The sequence below is a fragment of the Lissotriton helveticus genome, chromosome 3_1 (assembly GCF_964261635.1).
Source record: "Lissotriton helveticus chromosome 3_1, aLisHel1.1, whole genome shotgun sequence".
Lineage (NCBI taxonomy): Eukaryota > Metazoa > Chordata > Amphibia > Caudata > Salamandridae > Lissotriton > Lissotriton helveticus.
The window spans coordinates 1,224,922,728-1,224,943,475 of record NC_136061.1 but is presented as its reverse complement, the minus strand read 5'-3'; positions in this window follow the sequence as shown (position 1 = coordinate 1,224,943,475).

Sequence of the window (20,748 nt, the reverse complement as noted above, 5' to 3'; positions counted from 1 at the left end):
ATCTTTGCCACGTTGGTCGAAATGATAGAAACCAAGTCATGTTCAGGTCTCTAAGCCGGGAGAGTCCCAGGATTTTTGATATCCGGTCCCGGTATCCAATGGCTAGGATTGTTTCTTCCCTTGTCGCAAGAGTTTTGTCTGTGACATGGGTTGCCATAACGAAAAATAAGGACTAAGAATAGGATTCCTGCAATTAGTCCCAAGATCAGGGGAAGTCCGCCAAAAATCGAATGGACGAAATCTGGAAAAATACCCAGTATGGCTTTGAATGGTGTTAATGCCATCGAAAATACTGTCTTAAATACCTTTGAGACCCCATTGGTATCAGAAATATTTAAGATTTCATTCAGGATTTCCGCGAAATGTACGGGGGAATTAGTTGATAATAATGTATGTATCTCTGCAGTCGTCCTTGCGACTTGTAGATCATACGTTTCTTTTGATGACGAGAGCCTGGTAGGCGTCTGAAGAAGCACTGTTTTCATTCTGCTTAAAGTATCTATTCGAATAGAAGTAATTTTCAAATCGGGCCATGCCCTTGCCTCCCTGTCTGGAAAGGAGCTGGGGAACAATGAGCGTCCACAGCACTTGACCTTCGCAGTCGTAGTTACTAGATAAGGAGTCCCGGGCATAAGACTACAACATCTGCGGTCTACAATAAGAATGTAACTCCCATTATAGAGTCTTTGAAAGAATGGTTCTATTTCTGTTGCAGGTGCGCCTTGCTGGTGACATGAAAGGTTGTATGAATTCCCTTCACAGGCTCCATGCAAACTAATTCCGTTACACAGAAGCGTGCCGCTTAGTGACATCGCACAATTGTTGCCACTGAGAAACACTTTCTGTCCTTTATTACTGACACATGCATGTGAATAGGGCAGGTTCCAAGTTGTTTTAAGGTACCCCTTTCCTAATTTCTCGTACATGCCAGCCTGTATATATTTTTGGCAGTATTGAAACCTGAAGGTTGAGATTGGAATATTTATTATCCCATGTATTATCCATTCACTGACAGGTCATTCTGACATTGTCACTGGTAATCTTTCGAGTTTTTCAATGCTCAAGTTTGTATAATCAGCACCCTTTTGTGCCATACTGATTTGTCTATCAGTAAGGTTAAAGATTTGGAATAGTGACGTTGTGTTGATTAAACGCCAAGGCACATAGCCTGAACGCAGATTTTGTAACGTCCAGCCAAGCTGTACAATAGAACGCAATTGTGACTGACCGTGTTGTAATAACAGTAAGTCTTGCGATAATATATCGATTGCTGAAGACACAATGCTGTCCAAAGAAAAAATTCTGGAGGACAGAGTCATTAATCCATTGTCCACTACAGAAAGTGATTTTTCCAAATTAATACGGTCAATTTCCCGTATTCTCTCTGCTGTTTCAATTTGAGTAACCTTCCAGGCCTCATTGTATGCTGCATATACAGAGGCTGCTATGAAACGCTTTTGACGCTGTTTGCGTGGTCCCATTATGAAATCACGCAAGTCAGCACCATCAGTAAGTAAAGTTAGGCGTTGCTTAATTTCTGCCAGTGTGGAAGTTTGAAGCCATTGAAGGCATAATTTGCCCACACTGTAGGTTGTTATTATCCCTGGGTGATGTCTTTGAGGATATCTAGGGTCTGGCCTGGTCATTTTGAACCCCTGTGTTTTGTTCAGGAATCTGTCTTGACAGTTATTAGTATCTGTGGGCCAGATCAACCATTGTTTCCAATCAGGATGTGTTCTGTTTTGGTTTAATATATGGTTTACGTCTATCTCTTCATCTGTAGAAGTGTTGCTAAACATTGTTGGCTTTGGAATAGACGGTTTATTTAAATCTTTGATTTTGGCTAGGCCAAGACAGGTGGTTTGTTGAACAGTGTCATTTAAAAATATCATTTGTTCTGGGATCATGCAGGCTCTAAACAAAGCTTCTATACCCTGTACTTGCCAATCTTTTGTACCCCAAACACTTTTCAATTCAACATTTTTGTCCCAATAATCAAATCCAAAAGTATTCATTTTTTCAAAAAAGGAATCTGAATATATCAATGTTGTGTTTGTTATCATGGTCTTGGTCCCTGTTCTGTTTGACAATTTAAAATAAAATGTTTCAGCATTACTTGTGTTAAAACCTGAAAAGTATGAATATTTGTCGTATACGGTTCTTGAGCTCCCTTTTGGAGGTGTTGCACAATGTTCCCATTGATTATAATTCAAAACATTTCTAGGTTGTGCAGATTTATGTAGAAAATGGTTACCATAGTGGTTATAACAGTACATACTATCATAATTTGTAGAACCCTGCAAATAATCATGTTTGGTAAATTTAGCAGACATTACTAAGTCAGACATCATATTATTAATGCTTTCGAAGTCCCAATCATCAGCAAATGAGTTTGGTTTTACAAAAACTACCTAAACTATCTCTACCTAGTTCCTCATAGGATTTTTCTATGATTCTGGCAATTTCAGCTGGTTGGTCTGCTATATCTGTCTCTTTTAACCTCTGGCGGATCGCCACGTTTGCTGCTTCTCCCTTTATGTTGGCTAATAATATAGCCGAGACCTGCTTGAAGTCTTTCAGTAGTTTCATACCAAGAGTTAAAGCAGGTTCAGGACCATATTCGTCTTGAATTTGTTTTAGCACATCTGGTATCACCGAAATGGATGGAACACCGTGCGTTTTTGTGTAGATAGAAGCAAAGACTGTACCCCAAGTGTCACAGTCCTCAATGTGTGGTGCGATTCCCATTGGAAGACATATAGTCAGAATCCTGTGTTTTTCTAGCGGGGTGGTGTCAGGAAACACCGCCTCTATTTGGGTAATTTTCTGTGCCAACCAGAATGGTATTTGTTCCCGTTTAGCCGGTACTTTACCTAGGCAGGACTGGATGTTCTGTTGTGTAATCTTATTTGTGTTCCCCTGGTGAGGGGTCAGCTGTGGAAGTTTAATCGCTGGCTGAATTGTTGAAGTCCGCATCACATATTGTACTAATTGTCTATGAATTTTTATTAATTGTTTTAGCTGTGTTAACAGCTCTACTACAGACATCCCATTGATGTCTGGATGTGGTGTGTATCCGGCTAGGACCGGCCACGTTGCTCCTGGTCTACCTAAAGGACCGAGCCTGGTGATGTGATTGTTATGTTTTAGGGCGCCATCAAATAAGAGCAAATGCTCTTGGAATTTGAGTGGTACTTCCACCTCCTCGAAAGGAGTGTACTCATTAGGAGGTTCCTCTATTTTGTAATAGTGGAAGTACTTTGTTACAGCATTTGCTGCTGGAAAATGTATCCATGAATAATATACCTCTGTCTGCCGATACTCGTGTGCCTCAATTACGAATATGACTGTGCCACCTCTTGGTGTCAGTCCATTTTCTATAAGTTTCAGGGTTATAGATTTCCTTTTGATGACCGGGATGAGTATTATATCCCCGTCCGCATCTAGTGCTGCAGCATCAGCCGCTGCGAGTTCAGCTGCTAATCTAACTGCCTCTCTTTCTTCTTCATTGTCTGACATTTTACTGTCCTGAAGGTTATTATGTTTGTTTGCAGATCAGGTTTCTTATGGAAACAAAGATTAGATGCACAATATTTTGGAACAGTGTATCCTTCAACGTTGACTATACCAAGAACCATACATAGGAGTTCCCTCCTGCGAGGTCTGGCGGATATAACCTTTCACCCACTCCAGACGTCTTTGGAGTATTGTGGGAAAAGGGGTCTGAGTGAGAAAGCACGACTGAGTTACTCTAAATGTCTTACGTTAGTTTTATCGCCCTTTCCAAACGCGTTGGGCGCCATGTAGTGTAGCTCCTATCATCCCAATAGGCTCTGCGCATTGGAATAATACCTACAGCAGTAAAGGCCTAGGCCAGACGTTAACTAGGTCTACTACTGTCGATAATAGACTTAAAGTTTTGGGTTTGCCAGCTTAGCTCAGAGTTCACTAGAAACTTTCTCGAATGTTCAAGGAGGACTTAACTTCCCTGATTAGACAAGAAGGGATTTAGTTTCTGACAACCATAGAACATGACAACTTTGCTCTCCCCTAATCAAGAGTAAATCTCGAGAGTCGTGTGAACAAAAGGCAATTTATTTTACTCAGTCAGTACGTGCATTCTTAGTCTCATCAGATTGTAGAGAAAAGGAAGAGACGGGCATGTTCAATAAAAAGGTGTTATTTATTGATCAGTCTCTTTTCTCATACAAGAGAAATGGATCGATATTATTGCAATACTTATAGTTAAGTAAAGTGCATACATTAAAAGCAATAGTATAAAGTAATACTGTAAAAACATTGATATGGTTTCTAAGCCATATGATGTTTTAAAATGAATAAAATATATTTACATACACATATACATTTGACTAAACGTACTCAACTGGTGTTTCTAGATACGCCTACCCCGTGTACCTGACCTAAGCCTAATACGTGGGCGGGAATAGAAAGTTACAGTTTAAGTTAAATTTGTTTTTGCCAAGTGAATAACTAAAGAATTCTCTGTGAGGGGTTATTCAGTTCTGTACCTGGAAGTTAGGATGAATGAGGAATGGTATCTCTCTCTCTGGTCTCGATATTCCAGGCTGCCAATCGTAGTGGTGAAGCTTCCACGAATGCCGTCATCAGGATTGGTAGCCTTTGAGGGCAGCACAAAGCATGAACCTTGATCGGGCTCAACAATGTTTCTGCATCCATTGGCGCATCCGATTGTAGCGTCAGACAGGTGTCTAACACGCATTCTTCTCTTGAACTTCACTACCCATCTGCGAGGGCTACCCAGAAGCGCTGGTGCTGGATTTCTCGGCAGGAGAAAGCAGCGCGTCTCTCAGCGCGTCAGGAAGGCGGGGCTGCGCCAGCGGGGTCTGCTCTGCTCTTCGCTTCGGCAAGTATGGCTGCTCCGTCTCGTCACCACGCGTGTGTTTGCATAGGGCAAGATCGGTAATATTTATACCTTTAAGGTGCCGAGATTGACGTAAGGATGGACATAGATACGTCAATAAAGATGTCATACGACTTGCTCGTTAGCACATTCTGCTAGTTAACTTGTCGGTTTGTTTTAACTAGAATAGGGTCAGGAATAGGGGGATCGATTCAGAACCTATAGGAATACATGACAATATTAGAACATCTCAGAGCCATTGAGAAAGCGGATCCAGCTTATCCGGTGGCACCCCATTTCTTAGAACTGCATAACAAGGACAGAAGTAAGCTACAATACTTTGGTTTGGATTGTGTTCCATTATGTGTCAGAGGTGGGGACCGACAGAGAAGGCTCCATAGACTAGAGTCAAGATACATCATTGACCTGTTTACCAAACATCCAAGGACCTTGAACAGCGGGCAGGAGATGGCGGTTCATCTAGGAAAATGATACAGAAACATGGCAATATTTGGGGATGCTGATTTGATTTGCTTGCTGCAACTATGGTGTGGAATATATTTAATGAATATTGAGAATCTGATCTTAAATGTGAAAGATGAATTGATGGATCAGGGAATGATTTTCCACAGTGATGATTATTTTAGTGCAGTTTGATGAAGTTTACTTAAAACAACGTGAACAGGATATTGTGTGTGAACATAATTTGGGTGTTCCGTTGTATTATTAATGATTCTATTTTTGCGATCCTTTTTTGATCTTTTGGATCGTTTGAATCCTTTTTTGCTCTGTTCTGATTGAGTAGATTACTAGCAACCTAGGCATAGTTGCAAAGGACATTAGCCGATCCACGGCTTTATAAGTGACAACTTTAAATTTATGACATAATATACCTTCTAATTACTCAAAACAACCTATGTATGAGGTGTAAGACGAAAACAAGTAGGCGATGTAATGAAAAAATGGACATTCAAAGATGGTGCCTATGTTGTGCTAGAGGGTTGAGTCCTTTGTCTATGTCCTTGGTCGTTAAAAAACTTTATTAAGATGTCGAAAAGAGAGTGTCAATGACACTGACGAAGGCAGAACGCCGAAACGCATTTGTGTGCTCCTCGTATGAAATAAACCTGTGGACCTGAGTTACCCCTCTGGAGTGCTGTGATTTTTTGCTAAGGCCGAAAATAATGACCACGAGATTACAAAAACAAAGTTTGTGCGCTCTCAGGAAACAGAGACAGGAAACACCAATTGAAACGAACACAGGTTTAATCCACACAACGCGTTTCGCCTTGCAGCTTGTTCACGTGTAGACGTGTCAGAGATCAAACCACATTAATAAAGTTACAAATGAACATCAAGGAAGGACCAGTGAACGTGAAACTTTGGTGGCCATCTTGGAGTGGTGTTTTAACATACTTAGTGCAATATGTCAGAAAAAGAAATAAGACGAGCAAAAGTAGACATTAGACAGAGAAGTTATCACTGAATCCTGTACACAATAACTTGCATGGCAAAGTTACTCTTATTTGGCTCATAGTAGAAGGCTAGTCTTTCGTTCCCAAAAACTTGTACTTGGCAAGTGCCCAAACATAGCGAGAGGGTAGACAGTCACAATAAATAGTGAAATCTGACCAGTCACATAAGCAGCAAATCAATGGCAAGTGCCATACTCCACAGGGCCAAGAAGATGGATAATATGCTTAGTGCACCAAACCAACCACAGTGATGTTCAAAAAACAGTGATGTATGCCAGTAACATACGTGATCTCTAAAGAGGGAGTGCAAAGGTTAGGTACGCCCGTGAAGTGAATGTTCATGAATGGGCCCCTTCCTTTCCTCCTGTGAAAAAAAGAAAGAATAAAATAAAATTAAAAACTGAGTAAGATACACGAATTATAAACAAGAAATAACAATTTCAGCATTTTCAGCAGTTAATATATACTTATGTTTATATTCATGGAGAATCACAGTATACTGAATATTAGAAAAAAAGAAAAACCAAAGAAACCAACAAGCATACTGTCCAGTTGAGATACTCATTACAGACAAGAACAATGCCCATACGGAATGATCATTCTTTCAAGTGTAATGCAAGTTCCTCGTCCATATTAAGACCACCTGGGATCTTAGTCTGGAAATCAATTATATATCTAGATTCCTTTTTCCTAAGTGCAAGGACCCTGTCCCCACCTCTGGGTCTCATCGGGACATGTTCCAAAATCATGTAGCTACAGTCGGCAGTATTGGAGTAATGATACTGCTCAAAATGTCTGGCAACAGGGTATTTGGGGTGATGATTGACTATCGCTCTCAAGTGCTCCAAGATGCGTTTTTTAGCAGGACAGGTTGTACTGCCTATATACCACAGTCCACAAGTGCATGTTATTACATAAATTACAAAATTCATACCACATGTTAGAAATTGTGTGAGTTTTTTGGTCACCCCATTGTAGACCACCGTTTCTTTGAATTTGCTGTTTTTACAAGCCTTGCAGTGGCCACAAGGATAAAAACCAACAAGCCCATGCTGTGTTTTAGGGGGACACAGAGTCACATCATTTCTAACCACCAGATCACGTATGTTCTTATTGCGTCTGCATGTGATATTGGGTCTGTTGGGCATGGTGTTTCCCAGAGTACTGTCGGATTTAAGGATATCCCAGTTCTTGGTTATGATCTTTTTGACTTTTTGAGAGTCAGAATTGTAGGTAAGAATCATGCGTGTGACATCAGTGTCACTAGATGCAGTACTGTCAGGTTTATCACTGAGAGTTTCACTTCTTTCTACCCCTGCAACTCTTTTCAAGGCTTTAGTTAAAACCCACTGTGGATAACCCCGTTTAAGGAATCTTTCCACGATGTTGGCACTTTCTTCATGAAAGGTAAGGTCGGTGTTGCAATTGCGTTTAGCCCTCAACCGCTCACCATAGGGAATACTCCACTTAAGAGATTCGAGGTGGCTACTGAGGGCATGCAATACACTGTTGCCCGCTGTTGCCTTGCGGAATAATGTGGTACATACAGTATTGTTCTCAATCTTAAGTTTGACATCAAGGTATTCAATTTCGGTGTCACTGATGTTCCCAGTGAGAGAGATATTGTATCTGTTGCTATTCAGTTTTTCAATGAAGCATTCTGCCTCATCCCTGGTGCCATTCCACACGATAAACAAATCGTCAATGTAGCGAAGCCACATGACAATTTTTGAAAAAATCATCCGATAGGGTCGTGCTTGCGGTTATCTCCTGTTCCCAATACCCCATGAAAAGGTTAGCGAAACTGGGTGCAAAGCACGACCCCATCGCAGTACCCCTGATCTGCCTGTAGAAGGCACAATTGAAAGAAAAAATATTGTTCTGGAGACAAAACAAGATCATTTCAATGACCATTTTCGTGTGTTCCCGAAATCTCATGGCACGATTACACAAGAAATGCTCACACTGTTGCCCTGTTGATGGTCAATGATGGTATAAAGCGATTGAACATCAAGAACAACAAAAAGATAACCAGGGTTCCAGACAAGATTTTCTATTCTGCACAAGAAGTCTTTGGTGTCCCTAATGTAGCTAGGTAGCTGACTAACAAACTTGCGTAAGAAAAAGTCAACATATTTTGAGACATGTTCACTTACGCTACCTATAGAAGACACAATAGGGCGTCCAGGGGGTTTGGTATCGTGTTTATGTAACTTCGGTAGAAGATACAAGATCGGAAGTTTGGGATAATCACATTTGAGGTAGCAATATTCTTCCCATGTGAGCAGACCTTTGTCTTTCCACATCACCAGTTTATCCCAGATGGAAATGAGGCTCTGGTTGTAGATCAAAGTAGTAACTGGTATGTAAAAGGTATTATCGCTGAGTTGTCGCATGGCCTCGCCGATATAGTCATCCCTATCCAAAATAACAATACTCCCTCCCTTATCAGCTGGACGAATGGTTATGGTGTTGTCGTCATACAGGGTTTTAAGGAATTTACGTTGGTTGAGCGAGAGATTATTTTCATTCTTGTTATTGTTTCTGACTTGTTTGTGTCTAAGGTCAAGCAGATCCTTGATTACGCACTCATGAAAAGTATCTATACTGTCATGAGGGAGTATGGGCATGAAGGTAGATTTCATTCTAAAATCAGTTCTGGCCGCCGCGTTCTGTTCTATTTCCATACTCTCAAGGATTTGAGTCGTACTGATCGGAACATCATGGTTCTCATCTGTGTTGTCTAGTTCAGCTATAGTGAGCAGAGCATCAACATCCCCAATTTCAAAATTATTGGTATAGTTCTCATTCCTGGATGTAGTTTTAGCAGTGTGTCCCAGTCTTTTGAGTTTGTGCCACTTATTCAATTTCAGTTTGCGCACAAACTTAAAAGTATCTATTCTGGTATCAGTGTAGTTGAAGCGTGTGGAGGGACAAAAAGATAGTGCTAAGCATAGACTTCTCTTTTCATTCACACTCAAGTCTTTCTTAGATAAGTTCACAACTGTTTTATTTACCATTTCAGCATCCATTAGTATTTCCTGTTTGAGCGCATTGTGCGGCTTCCCATGGCGCCCTTTGTTTTGTCGGTGTTCCCACCGTTGTTGGAGTCGTTTCTTGCGGTTCCGGCGTTTCCCCTTGTCTTGCCTTGTCCCCGTCCTCTTCTTCTTGGGGTCGGTGATGCATGGTCTCTCACGTTTTGTCGATCTTTCTGCATCACCCGGAACTCGTCTAAAAAATTGATTTGTTTTTTGGTTGTAGATTCCTCTCCAGACATGCTTCCTCCCGTGATGTCAGATTCCGTGTCACTTTGCAAGTTACTCTCATTTAGGACGCTACTAGTGGTGTCGTTGGCAGCTTGTTGTGATTGAATTCTATACAGATGGTCATATTTTTTGCTGAATGTTAGGATTCTTCCACACTCATAGCCGGCATAGTCTCTATTCATTTTCCTTTGTTTCCTGGCTTTGATCTCTTCCTCATATTTATTGAGACGTTCCTTCATGGTGTCATGCATTTTTTTCAGAGCATCTTTGTCCATTAATTGGATCAGTTCCTCTGTAATTTCTTGTATTTGCTTGAGTAATTCGTCTCTGTCAATCCAGGCAAATTTTATAAGGATTTCCATCATTATCTTGGAACTTGAGGCTGAGTGTTCTGACCATTCTTTGAGCATTACTGGGTTAGGTGCTTCGTAGGTTGGAGTTATGAATATCCTTAAGCCACGCGGTGCCATAGCTTGGTCAACATAGTTCTGTAGTGAAATCGCCTCCCACCATTTTGATAATTCAGCGCGTTTCAATTTTTCCAATTTTTTAACCTTGTCTTCCAGACTTTGTCTTTTGGGGTCCTGGCTGGTCACCCTGCTTGTGCTAGTTGTGACAGTCGGTTTTCTACTGAATAGAGTAAGGGCAGCCGCCCTCCTCTCTCTTTCTTCTTCCATACTGATTCTTGGTTCAATCCAAATAACCTGTGTTCATAAATAAATATATATGTATTCGGTGTTACTGACTCGATTTCCCCTCTCCTAAATGTCAAGTTCCCCTTGCCTGTTGGTTCACCAGTATGGTGTATCGTGCTGGATGCCAAAATAATTGCAGGGAGAGCAATGTCCGACGTATTAAACAGTACGTTCTGCACCAATACGTGAAACTTTTGTATCTGCCACAGAGTCTTCCACGCCGGGTAACTGACAGTCTGTGAAGTGCTCGCAGAATGTACAAATGTCGGACACTCGAAGGACAAAAAAACAGTTCAGGAACACAATCTCCCTGAAAGGGGACACTAGTACAACCACGCGGCAGTCACACAGCTCTGCCTGGCCGATGTCCCGGAGGATTAGAGCTGCTAAGCACTCTCCGTGCAAAAGCTAACTCGCACCTCACAAGGGACGGACCTGGCGGCAAACGGACTTACCCGCGGGTTTTCAGTGTCGGATGTCTGCGATCCTAATTCCTCTTCCGTAGTCAGCACAAACGGCCGGTCCAGTGCATCACTCGTTGTTTAATCCTTCAAAAAAAAGGCTCCTTCCATGATGCTGGGACCCAAGAGGGGTGGCGCACACACCAGCGGAGCGTGCCGGTAATCAAATCCCAAATTACAAAAACAAACTTTGTGCGCTCTCAGGAAACAGAGTCAGGAAACACCAATTGAAACGAACACTGGTTTAATCCACACAACGCGTTTCGCCTTGCAGCTTGTTCACGTGTAGATATGTCAGAGATCAAACCACATTAATAAAGTTACAAATGAACATCAAGGAAGGACCAGTGAACGTGAAACTTTGGTGGCCATCTTGGAGTGGTGTTTTAACATACTTAGTGCAATATGCCAGAAAAAGAAATAAGACGAGCAAAAGTAGACATTAGACAGAGAAGTTATCACTGAATCCTGTACACAATACCTTGCATGGCAAAGTTACTCTTATTTGGCTCATAGTAGAAGGCTAGTCTTTCGTTCCCAAAAACTTGTACTTGGCAAGTGCCCAAACATAGCGAGAGGATAGACAGTCACAATAAATAGTGAAATCTGACCAGTCACATAAGCAGCAAATCAATGGAAAGTGCCGTACTCCACAGGGCCAAGAAAATGGATAATATGCTTAGTGCACCAAACCAACCACAGTGATGTTCAAAAAACAGTGATGTATGCCAGTAACATACGTGATCTCTAAAGAGGGAGTGCAAAGGTTAGGTACGCCCACATTATTCCGCAAGGTAACAGCGGGCAACAGTGTATTGCATTCCCTCAGTAGCCACCCCGAATCTCTTAAGTGGAGTATTCCCTATGGTGAGCTGTTGAGGGCTAAATGCAATTGCAACACCGACCTTACCTTTCATGAAGAAAGTGCCAACATCGTGGAAAGATTCCTTAAACGGGGTTATCCACAGTGGGTTTTAACTAAAGCCTTGAAAAGAGTTGCAGGGGTAGAAAGAAGTGAAACTCTCAGTGATAAACCTGACAGTACTGCATGTAGTGACACTGATGTCACACGCATGATTCTTACCTACAATTCTGACTCTCAAAAAGTCAAAAAGATCATAACCAAGAACTGGGATATCTTTAAATCCGACAGTACTCTGGGAAACACCATGCCCAACAGACCCAATATCACATACAGACGCAATAAGAACAGATGTGACTCTGTGTCCCCCTAAAACACAGCATGGGCTTGTTGGTTTTTATCCTTGTGGCCACTGCAAGGCTTTTAAAAACAGCAAATACAAAGAAACGGTGGTCTACAATGGGGTAACCAAAAAACTCACACAATTTCTAACATGTGGTATGAATTTTGTAATTTATGTAATAACATGCACTTGTGGACTGTGGTATATAGGCAGTACAACCTGTCCTGCTAAAAAACGCATCTTGGAGCACTTGAGAGCGATAGTCAATCATGACCCCAAATACCCTGTTGCCAGACATTTTGAGCAGTATCATTACTCCAATACTGCCGACTGTAGCTACATGATTTTGGAACATGTCCCGATGAGACTCAGAGGTGGGGACAGGGTCCTTGCACTAAGGAAAAAGGAATCTAGATATATAATTGATTTCCAGACTAAGATCCCAGGGGGTCTTAATATGGACGAGGAACTTGCAATACACGTGAAAGAATGATCATTCCGTATGGGCATTGTTTTTGTCTGTAATGAGTATCTCAACTGGACAGTATGCCTGTTTGTTTCTTCGGTTTTTCTTTTTTTCTAATATTCAGTATACTGTGATTCTCCATGAATATAATCATAAATATATATTAACTGCTGAAAATGCTGAAATTGTTATTTCTTGTTTATAATTCGAGTATCTTACTCAGTTTTTAATTTTATTTTATTCTTTCTTTTTTTCACAGGAGGAAAGGAAGTGGCCCATTCACGAACATTCGCTTCACTGGCGTACCTAACCTTTGCACTCCCTCTTTAGAGATCACGTATGTTACTGGCATACATCACTGTTTTTTTTAACATCACTGTGGTTGGTTTGGTGCACTAAGCATATTATCCATCTTCTTGGCCCTGTGGAGTATGGCACTTGCCATTGATTTGCTGCTTATGTGACTGGTCAGATTTCACTATTTATTGTGACTGTCTACCCTCTCGCTATGTTTGGGCACTTGCCAAGTACAAGTTTTTGGGAACGAAAGACTAGCCTTCTACTATGAGCCAAATAAGAGTAACTTTGCCATGCAAGTTATTGTGTACAGGATTCAGTGATAACTTCTCTGTCTAATGTCTAGTTTTGCTCGTCTTATTTCTTTTTCTGACATATTGCACTAAGTATGTTAAAACACCACTCCAAGATGGCCACCAAAGTTTCACGTTCACTGGTCCTTCCTTGATGTTCATTTGTAACTTTATTAATGTGGTTTGATCTCTGACACGTCTACACGTGAACAAGCTGCAAGGCGAAACGCGTTGTGTGGATTAAACCTGTGTTCGTTTCAATTGGTGTTTCCTGTCTCTGTTTCCTGAGAGCGCACAAACTTTGTTTTTGTAATTTGGGATTTGATTACTGGCACGCTCCGCCGGTGTGTGCGCCACCCCTCTTGGGTCCCAGCATCATGGAAGGAGCCTTTTTTTCGAAGGATATATATATATATACATATATATATATATGTAGCACAGTTCCGGATCCCCAGAAAAAGGGTCGCACTAACCGAAGGTTCTTGTTACGTAAAGTTTCTTTTTTATTTGATTTTCATTTCATTCTGTCAAACGGTCACTCCAAAGTGAGACAAACAAATCCGACGCGTTTCGCAGCAGCCGCTGCTTGATCACGGCATCTATCTACAGTTTTTTTCTTCGTGATTTAAACAAGTTTAAAAACCGGACAATGCATCATTTCCTGTCATTTGCTTAGCCCGCCCCTTAGGCATTGTGGGACATGTAGTTTGTACTTAGTTTTGGTAATATCAAGTGTGCAAACATACAAAACTCAAACAGGGATTTCATCAGTAATCGGCAACAATATTATCTGACACATTCAACGTATTAACCCCGTTTGTGAACAATACAATGTAATATATAGTGCATATTCTTCAATTTAACCCTATATATGGTCCAATGTGCTATCATTTAGCATTTAATGTATTTACGACATTTGTATTGTTTCATTACAATGTTTTGACGGGTTTGTGTTATAGATGTATATATAATTCCTCAGACTCATTTAAACCAAACGGGGTCATTGTCCTGAACTTTAAAATATGTCGCGATTCCTTTTGACTAAGTATTTTCTTCAAATTTCCTCCCCGTTTGTTTTCAATTACTTGGTCGATGCCATAAAATTGTAACAATTTCCAATCACCCTTATGGAACGTTTCCATGTGTCTGGCTATGGCATTGTTTTTGTCCTAATTTGTGGTTGCACGTGTGTGTTCCAAAATTCTTTTTTTCAGTTCTCGTGTTGTGCTCCCTATATACTTGAGTTTACAGAGGCATTCAACTACGTATACCACATATCTACTTTTACAGGTGATTAGATTCTGGATTTTCCACATCTTTTTATATATATATATTCACAAAACTCCTTCCATAGAAAAGAGACAGAGACCCTGGAGGAAACGGTAGGAAGCCTTCTTTTATTCACACAATGGCGAATGCATTTCGGCAGCCTTCTGCCTTCTTCAGCGCCCAAAGCGTCCTGTAAGTGTTATCACATGCTGCAAATAAGTCCCTCCTCTTAAACACTTGCAAATGCAAGCCATCTCCACCCCCTGCAATGAATTCCGGCACCTGTGTGAAGTCCCGAGTGTGGCGCAGGACTTCATATCCCAGAATGTCACGTGATGAAGTCTATATATATATATGTATATTCACCTCCAATTCTGCTTCCGCCAAACAAACGCGGCTGACACAGCTAGGGTTGTGATGCAGCAAAGCTTTAATTTCCAACACAAAGCACACAGATACAGCGTGTTACCAACAGTACCTCACCTGGCAAACGCATTTCGGCGAATGCCTTCTTCCGTACCAGTGCTGTGCTCGATTGTCAATAAACTGGGAATTCGCGGGGTATGTTTAAATATTTCACAGAGGGTCCTCATTGGAGCAGCGATATCAGCACAGAAAGAGGACATGGAAGGTTCCTCGAGTAAGTACTTCCCTCTTTCTTCTCCTCCATTACACTCCAATGTGCCAATCCTGCCCACCGAGAGCCTCCAACAGTTCACATTCGTAGGCTAGGTCCAGTGACTTGCCCATGCATATAATAATGCCCCGACTCCGTCGTCCATGGAATGCCAGCTCCTCTCATCACGCAGGATTGATGGTGGGTTACCCTGCTGCTCAAAGACCCATTCAGCAGTAAATCTGCTGCTCTCTCCCCATTGCCCAAACACGATTCAGGCCGAGGCTGTGCCGCGTTATGCATCACCTGCTTTCCACTAACAATTGTCGGCAGCCACGGAGCTCCTGAACGAGAGGCGTGCCAGAAATGCAGAGCCAACCTCTGCCAAACATTCACCTCCAATCCCGCTTCCTCCAAATAAACGGGGCTGACACAGCTAGGGTTGTGATGCAGCAAAGCTTTAATTTCCACCACAAAGCACACAGATACAGCGTGTTACCATCAGTCCTGCACATATATATAGAGAGAGAGATATATACACACACACACATATATATACCCACGCATACACACACACACACACACACACACATATATTTATATATATATTCACTGAAAAAACCATAGGTTAGAGACCATATTAAGGGGCCGATTAGGATGGCGGTTTTTCCGCATCCTCCGGGCCGGCGGAAGTGTCCGCCGGCCTGGAGGATGCGGAAAAACCGCAGCGGAGACTCCAAAGACCCACCGCCAAATTAGGATGGCTGGTGGGTCTGATAATCTGTCCGCCGCTTTTCCGCCGCGGTCGGATGGCGACCGCGGCGGAAAAGCACTAACATGTCTGGCGGTGTCTATCAGACACCGCCAGGCATATTAGGATGTCTGTAAATATATGCTTTTCCGCGGCGGCTTTACCGCCGTGGAAATGCATACGGACCTTCACTTCGGGGGCCCGTTGCGGGCCCCCTGGGTGAAGGTGGGGTGGGGGGTGCACATGGGGGGTACCTATGGTACCCCCCTGCAGTTGCGTGCACAATGCAGCAGGCACCGCGCGGTGCCTGCCGCTTTGTGCACGCAAATGCTGTGCATGGATTTTTTACATTGCGGCGGGTGCAGCTTGAAGCTGCACCCTCCGCAATGTTAGAGATAGAGGATGTGACCGCCACCCTGGCGGTCACATCCTAATTTGATCGGAGGGAACGCCGCAGCCCATGCGGACGTTCCCTCCTCCTCAGGGGTCGCGGACGGACTCAAGTCCGTCCGCGATCCTAATCGACCCCATAGTTAGGAATTAGCATTAAATAAAACCTTGAAAATTCACTGAAAAAACCATAGGTTATAGACCATATATAGTATGGGATTAGCATTTAAAAAACCTTATTTTACTCACACAAAACCACTAACTATATATCGCGCACCCGCAATCCACTGCTGATGATGTCACATATTACATCATTCATGACATGGTCAGTGACATCACTGATGACATCACTGATGACATCTCAAATGACATCACTGATGACATCATCCAGTGACTGTGTGTTTCTGTAAAGTTTAAATATGTTTTACATATTGAAGAATGAGTAGATGTAGAAGTGTCTGGATGAAGGATTTAGTAGGTGCGTGACTGACTGTATGAGTGAGTGATTAAATGTGTCTCACTGAGTGCATGGGTTAGTGACTAAACTGTCTTAATTTGTGCATCATTATGTCTGTTGTTCTGTAAACTGCTGCATGTGTTGATCAGTAGCTATATGAGTAACTATATGGGTTATTGATTGATTGCCCAAGTATTTGTATGGGTGACTGAGTGTGTGTGTGGCTGGCTGGGAGGTGTGTGACTCTGTGCAGATCAATGTGTACTTGTATCAATGATTGTATAAGAGAGTAAGTATGTGTTAGTATATGTTTCAAAATGTAAGGTGCTCTATGTTTAACTGTATAGATTAGAAAATGGAAGTGTGATTGATTATTTACAGGACTGACTAGGTGTGTGAGTAACTCCATGGATGAGTGACAGAGTGTGAGAGTCTGTATAGGTGTATGAGTGCATATGATAGTGTTGTAAAGATGAGTGATTGTATGTATGAATGATTGTATGGGTAAATGAGTGAATGTGTGTGTAAACATAGGAATCACTGAGTGCGTATGTAGTAACTAGTATTGGTGTGTCAATGGTTTCAAAAATTATACTCTGTATTTAACACTGGTTGTAACAGAGGTTATATTAAAGTGTGAGGAGATGCATTGTATTGTCACATGAATGATATCATGAGTGATGTGGTCATTGATGTCAAATGAGATGCCATCAGTGATGTCATCAGTGATGTCATTTGAGATGTCATCAGTGATGTCATTTGAGATGTTATCAGTGATGTCATTTGAGATGTCATTAGTGATGTCATCAGTGATGTCATTTGAGATGTCATCAGTGATGTCATCAGTGATGTCACTGACCATGTCATGAATGATGTAATATGTGACATCATCAGCAGTGGATTGCGGGTGCGTGATATATAGTTAGTGCAACTAACTATATATGGAATTTCAATGGTTTTGTGTGAGTAAAATAAGGTTTTTTAAATGCTAATCCCTAACTATATATGGTCTATAACCTATGGTTTTTTCAGTGAATTTTCAAGGTTTTTTAAATGCTAATTCCTAACTATATATGGTCTCTAACCTATGGTTTTTTCAGTGAATTTCAATGGTTTTTTAATAGCAAATATCATAAGCTGTCGAATGTCAAGTACGTGGTAAGTAAAAACATTTTCGTGTTTATGCACACTGATCTGCTTTGAATGCTGCCCCCCCCCCCTCATTTCTATTAGGAGTACTCTCTCTTTGCAGATAGTGAAGGGTAGTTAACGCAGGCCTTTGCCCCCGTTGTAATCCGTCGTGCCTGCTTCTCTCTCCATTTGATTGATTGTTATCCAAGCATTTACTGTTTTAGAATTGGTTCTCTTTGGTTCATTCTCTATTTACAAACAAGCACAGAGTCGCAATACTCTGTTTAGTCTTTGCAGATAGTGAAAAATCGTGTAAAGAAACAAAAGGAATCGAGCAAAATCAGTAGGCCACTAATGGGATCTCTTTTTGACCTCGCTAAAATAGAAACATTAGGAACAACCCCTCATGAGAAATACGAAACTAGTGAGATGAACTGAGCTCCACACCATGATGGCTGCAAGACAGCTCGGCTCCGCCACCCACCCCGCCCAAAATAACGATAAACTCTATGCAAATATTACAAATATATAAAACACACCAGCAAAGTAACAGGGTAAAACATTTTATTAAATAACTATTTACATAACTATTTTATACTTTTTGTTGCCCGATCCGGCTAGCTCAATCGATCGAGCATGAAACTCATGCACTCTGATAATTCAAAGTTTTGAGGAGTGCTTGTAACACTGTCTGAAGCCTATTTGCACTTGCTACAGCTTCACTATTCTCAATGTAAGTGGGGGCTGTTTGAGGACGTGACTGCATTTGAAAACAATGTGATGCGGTGCCACCCTGAACCGCTTGACGGAGGCCCCCGAGGGACGGTGTCATGGCGCGGACTCGGAGGGGGCGCTTGGCTCCGGCCCCCTCCGCAAGTCGTGTTGCCCTGGTGTGGCCTGAGATCGCCCCCGACATAGGTGGCCGGCTCCCGGGGTCAAGCAGAACTTTTTGCCTTTTGGTGACTCTTCCATTCATGACCTTGTCCCACAATCCGTTTCACCTAAAGACACGCTGTAGTGGGGCGCCCCTTTACCGTTTCAGTTGCCATTCCGCCCGCTTTTGCTACACTGTGCCTCTTCCGCTATTCAGCTGTTTACCGCCTGCTCTTTTGACTACAGCGTCTCGCTCACCATGTACTTGAGTTGCTCCCGCTCTTGCGGTGCAGCGATAGGCGGCTGCCACAGGACTCTCAAAATGGCGGCCGGCTCTTCAGATTTGGGCGTGGTCCACTAAAATGGGCCTGCAACACCTTGGAACTCGGACGCTTGTCTGCTAGGTCTTGGACCCCATTCTCGAAAGCGTCCCCTCAGCCTTGAAGATTCTACAAAAGTCTTGGGGGCACCCGACTCCCGCAGGCTTCTGGTGGGGAGCGGCTAGCATGATTGCTCGTGGAATGGCCACGGACGTTGTAGTGTGGCATTTGAAAAAAGGCAAGATGGCGCAGACAATGTTTTTCAACACTTCCTGATTTCCTTCGAATCGAACGTTAACAGACGTTATCTCTCCCACACTACCGGTCCCCCTGGGCTTAAACGCCGAGATGGTAGGGACTGCATCCCGTGGAGATAGGCCGAGACGTCACTCAGCAGAAAAAAAAGTAAAAAAAAGTCTATAAACATACAATAAGTTAAAAGTCAATCATTCTTGTTACCTTGTAGTACGCTCCCCAGTCCGCTTCCCGTTACGCTAACCGGGCGCACCCCACCAAAAAAAACGAATTTTTTTTTTGTTGCCCCGCGGAGCCCTTTTAAAGCCTCCACATCAAACCTATGGGGTCAGGGAGGATCTACTATGCCCCCTTATGGTCATTTGCCCCTTCGCTTTGGCCTCCTCTTGTCTCTCGATCCTACCGAGAGACAAGATGGCGGCCGCTACGGACTGTTTGGAATGTTTACAGACGCCGGAGAACCAATCAGCTTCGCTTCGCAAAGCTCCGTAACGCGAAAAGTACGCGAAGCGGAGCGCTGCCCGGAGCGCTGTCACGGATATATATCTTTTTTTGAACGTTAATTTCTCAAAATCCACTGGAGCACATATATTGAGACCTAGCAAAGGCACATCGGGCTACCAGTCCCTACAATTTTGCCAAGTTTCGTGCAAATCCATTCAGCCGTTCGAGCTAAAAGTGAGTCCAACCGCCCTATGGAAATTAACATGGGAAAAACGCATTTTGGGACCCCCCTTTTTTCTCGCCCCCCCCCCTTGACGAACCCCCGCCAAATTTTCAGGGGCTGCTCAGAAACAAAATGTTCCATTCTCCACAAACGCCAAAGTTATTAGACATAGAATTTTCAAAAATCCCATAGAGAAAAAATCCTAACTATATATACCTACTGGCGACCGCCAGTAGGTAATATATATACACACACACACACACATAAATATACATATATATTACCTACTGACGGTCGCCAAGAGGTAGTTATAGTTAGGGCCTAGCTTCCATAGGAAAAGCGTTTTTTGACTTGCCTATAACATTGGTGTCTTTTGACCAATTGTTATGTCATTTTTTTCACAAAAGTGTCAAGGTAGGTTCAGTGTGTCATAGAAAGTATGGAGGCGATCCGTGCAGTAGGGACAGAGAAATAGGGGCACAAAATAAGGGTGCATTTGTAATGTTAATTCCCAGAGGAATGTTTTGTCGAACCTACAGCCCAAAATGCTGGAAGGAATTGCACCACATTTGGCAGAAATGTAAATGTAAATGTAAATGTAGTATACTTGTAAAGCGCACAGCTGCCCCAGCAACGGGGCGTCCCGGCGCTGTATAACTCTGGGGAACCCGTCCTGGCTTTCCCTGTGGGATGGTCCCTGCTGGGAGTCCCCAAGGTGGAGCCAGGCATCCCCGGAATTGGTGGGGCCGTTGTGGAGATTAGGCAAGCTAATGCCCAGAGTTGCCGAGTGGGACCCCTGATTAGAGTAAGCACCGAAGCGAGAATTATTGAGTCCGCTGACCAAGGTCCACGACCCTGCCGCGTCGGGAATCGAACCCTGGTCCCGGGCCAACTTCTGCTCTCGGGTCTGCCGCCTCTAACCAGTGAGCCACACTACTCCAGATGTACTGCCGATTGTGCTTTTTGCTGTTTGGTGCAA